The 4,573-nt window shown below is 39.6% G+C and overlaps 1 pseudogene; it reads left to right on the top strand.

Annotated features, from left to right (window-relative positions):
- Positions 1–291: 291 nt before the first annotated feature.
- Positions 292–1,266, top strand: LOC101122725 (poly(A) polymerase alpha-like; annotated as a pseudogene).
- Positions 1,267–4,573: the final 3,307 nt, after the last annotated feature.

Raw genomic sequence — 4,573 nt, 5'->3', positions numbered from 1 at the left:
AGAGTCCGGCTTCTGTATGAAACCTGTGGAGAGTTTAGTCATTTAGTTACATTCAGAATTGAATTCTTTGAATGAGTAGAGTGAAAAGATTCAGCGGATGGGGGGCGTCTTGTTAGGATGAAGCGGGGATGAGGTGAAGCGCTTAAAGCAGTGTGAGCAGGTGCAGGGTGCGGTTGGACCCAGGGCTAAGGCAGACCCCGCCTCCCTTCCGCCTCAATGGATCAAGCCCACAGCGTCAGCGGGGGAGGTTGCCAGGGGAGATGGGGCTGCTTGGTGGCGGCGCAGGAGATGATGCTGTTTCCAGTTACAACGCAGGGATCATAGGCAAACACAGCCGCCACGGAAGCACTGGGACATTACTTCTGCCGTCAGCTTAGATGCCCGCAAGAAGACTGACTGCCTACTTGAACAGAAACTAGTTGAGACTCTTCTGATGCCCTTTGGGGTTTTAGGACATGAAGAGAAACTGCAGCGCAGGATTTTAATTTGGGGAAAATTAAATAACCTGGTAAAAGAGTGTATTCGAGAAATCAATGAAAGCAAGAATCTGCCACAATCTGTAGTTGAAAATGTTGATGGGAAAATTTTTACATTTGGATCTTATAGATTAGGAGTACATGCAAAACGTACTGATATTGATGCATGTGTATTGCATCAAGACATGTTGATCAAAGTGATTTTTTTCACCCCATTCTATAAGTTGAAATTACAGAAAGAAGTAAAAGATTTAAGAGCTGTTGAAGAGGCATTTGTAAAAGTTATCAAATTGTGTTTTGATGGGATGGGGACTGATATTTTGTTTGCAAGGTTAGCGCTGCAGACTATTCCAGAAGACTTGGATTTAAGAGCTGACAGTCTGCTTAAAAATGTAGATATAAGGTGTATAAGAAGTCTTCAGGATTGCAAGGTAACCAGCGAATTTTACATCTACTACCAAACACTGACAACTTCAGGTTAACCCTGAGAACTATCAAACTGTGGGCCAAACACCACAATATCTATTCTAATATATTAGATTTCCTGGGTGGTGTTTCCTGGGCTATGCTAATAGGAAGAACTTGCCAGCTTTATCCAAATGCAACAGCGTGAACTCTTGTATGGAAAATTTTCGTGGTATTTTCTAAATGGGAATGGCTAAATCCAGTCCTATTGAAACAGCCTGAAGAATGAAATCTTAATTTACCTGTACAGGACCCAAGAGTTAGTGTATTATTTTTTCCCTACAAATTTGCACTGTGCAATAAGGAACAGAAATCATGCGCATAAACTTGAGGGAGACTTCCCATCCTGTTAAGCATGAGTAGACATGTTCATATCACATTTTTTTAATTTCCACTAAAATTGTCCTCTGGTGTAAGAAGCAAAATTATGTACCCTGGAACCACATTTAATTGTACATAGTTTATATCAGTCACTAACATTTTAATTTATTTTTCATAGTACTACCTTGTAAGTCAAAGTTGTGCAGGCATTTGTGCTTAGAAAATAATAAAGTATATTAAAGATTCAGTGGATGATTTGATTCAACATTGATTTGATCAACAAATAATAATTAAGTACCTGATATGTGCCAAGACCACTTCTAGAACACCTGATATAGTAGTTAAAATATAGACTTTTCTTCTAAACTCATTTCGATGGATTGTTCAGAAAATAGTCCTGTCATTCTAGGTGGCAACAAATTCTGTTAACAAAATATAAAAACAAGGTGAGAAATAATGGATGGTTAGAATCATATTTTATAGAGTGTTCAGGTGATGTTGGAGAAGAAAATGTAATCGTGAGAACAACAATACACATGAAGGAGGAGGAAGATGAGGAGAGATAGTGCAAAGGTTTTGGTGTTATTAATAAATGTGTGATGTGTGCAAGAGAAAACAAGGGAACCAATATGATTTAATGGAAGAAGTCAGAGAGATGGAAGAGATTAAATAGAATGGTTAACTGAGAGGCAGGTCTTTTACGATCTACTAAGAAATTGAAACAGTTTTGGATATTAATTGGAAGGAAATGAAAGGCCTTTGGAGAATTTTAAGCAGAAGGCTGATCTGTAGCATACATATCTGAGGTCTCATTCCAAGTTTTGCATTATACATCTTATGGCCAAGAATGTATATAGGAAAACGTTAGAAGATCATTGCAGTAGTTAAGGAGAGATTAAATTGGTATTGGGGCTTCCTAGGTGGCTCAGTGGTAAAGAATCTGTATGCCAAGAAGGAGACGCAAGTTTAATACCTGGGTCAGAATGATCCCAGGAGAAGAAAACGGCAAAACATTCCAGTATTCTTGCCTGGGAAATCCCATAGACAGAAAAGCCTGGCGGACCACAGTCCATGGGTTGGCAAAGCAGTCAGACAGGGCTTAGCAACTAAATGACAACAAGCTGGTATGGACAAAGATTTCATTAAAATGATGGTCATTAGACTATAAAAATGAACCTGAATAGAAGCAAAGAAACAACGGTACATATAGAGCTTAATAGTGGTGACTCAGAAAACTGCCAAGGTGGAAATCTCACTGTTGGTGGTGCGTAGTTGGTATGAAAATTTTTCCATTTTCTGTCTCAGTTGTTCATGCATAAAATGGGGCCAGTATGTATTTCAACCTTGTATTCAGTTCAGTTCAGTCACTCAGTCGTGTCCGACTCTTTGTGACCCCATGAACTGCAGCACACCAGGCCTCTTTGTCCATCACCAACTCCTGGAGTCCACCCAAACCCATGTCCATTGTGTCAGTGATGGATTTAACCATCTCATCCTCTGGCATCCCCTTCTTCTGCCCTCAATCTTTCCCAGAATCAGGGTCTTTTCAAATGAGCCAGCTCTCTGCATCAGGTGGCCAAAGAATTGGAGTTTCAGATTAAACATCAGTCCCTCCAATGAACACCCAGGACTGATCTCCTTTAGGATGGACTGGCTGCATCTCCTTGCAGTCCAAGGGAATCTCAAGAGTCTTCTCCAATACCATGGTTCAAGAGCATCAATTCTTCAGTGCTCAGCTTTCTTTATAGTCCAACTCTTACATCAATACATGACTACTGGAAAAAACATAACCTTGACTAGATGGACATTTGTTGGCAAAATAATATCTCTGCTTTTGAATATGCTGTCTAGGTTAGTCATAACTTTCCTTCCAAGGAGCAAGTGTCTTTTAATTTCATGGCTGAAAACATCATCTGCAGTGATTTTGGAGCCCAGAAAAATAAAGTAAATCACTGTTTCCACTGTTTCCCCATCTATTTGCCATGAAATGATGGGACCAGATTTCTGAATGTTGAGCTTTAAGCCAACTTTTTCACTCTCCACTTTCACTTTCATCAAGAGGTTCTTTAATTCTTTATCACTTTCTGCCATAAGACATGTCTCATCTGCATATCTGAGGTTATTGATAGTTCTCCTGGCAATCTTGATTCCAGCTTGTGTTTCTTCCAGTCCAGCATTTCTCATGATGGACTCTGCATAGAAGTTAAATAAGCAGGGTGACAATATACAGCCTTGATGTACTCTTTTTCCTATTTGGAACCAGCCCATTGTTCCATGTCCAGTTCTAACTGTTGCTTCCTGGCCTGCATACAGATTTCTCAAGAGGCAGGTCAAGTGGTCTGATATTCCCATCTCTTTTAGAATTTTCCACAGTTTATTGTGATCCACACAGTCAAAGGCTCTGGCATAGTAAATAAAGCAGAATTAGATGTTTTTCTGGAACTCTTGCTTTTCGATGATCCAGCGGATGTTGGCAATTTGATCTCTGGTTCTTCTGCCTTTTCTAAAACCAGCTTGTACATCTGGAAGTTCATGGTTCATGTATTGCTGAAGCCTGGCTTGGAGAATTTTGAGTATTACTTTATTAGTGTGTGAGATGAGTGCAATTGTGTGGTAGTTTGAGCATTCTTTGGCATTGCCTTTCTTTGGGATTGGAATGAAAACTGACCTTTTCCAGTCCTGCTGAGTTTTCCAAATTTCCTGGCATGTTGAGTGTAGCACCCTCACAGCATCATCTTCCAGGATTTGAAATAGCTCAACTGGAATTCCATCACCTCTACTAGCTTTGTTCGTAGTAATGCTTCCAAAGGCCCACCTGACTTCACATTCCAGGATGTCTGGCTCTAGGTGAGTGTGAGTGATCACACCTTCGTGATTATATGGATCATAAAGATCTTTTTTGTACAGTTCTTCTGTGTATTCTTGCCACCTCTTCTTAATATCTTTTGTTTCTGTTAGATCCATATCATTTCTGTCCTTTATTTAGCCCATCTTTGTACAAAATATTCCCTTGATATCTCTAATTTTCTTGAAGAAATATCTAGTCTTTCTTGTTCTATTGTTTTCCTCTATTTTTTTACATTGATGGCTGAGTAAGGCTTTCTTGTGTCTACTTGCTATTCTTTGGAACTCTGCATTCAAATGGGTATATCTTTCCTTTTCTTCTTTGCCTTTCTCATCTCTTTTTTTCACAGTTATTTGTAAGGTCTCCTCAGACAGCCATTATGCTTTTTTGCATTTCTATTTCTTGGGGATGGTCTTGCTCCCTGTCTCCCATAAAATGTCACGAACCTACGTCCATAGTTCATCAG

This window comes from Ovis aries, chromosome 16 (genome assembly GCF_016772045.2).
Source record: "Ovis aries strain OAR_USU_Benz2616 breed Rambouillet chromosome 16, ARS-UI_Ramb_v3.0, whole genome shotgun sequence".
NCBI classification, from domain to species: domain Eukaryota; kingdom Metazoa; phylum Chordata; class Mammalia; order Artiodactyla; family Bovidae; genus Ovis; species Ovis aries.
This window is presented reverse-complemented; position numbering and strand designations above follow the sequence as displayed.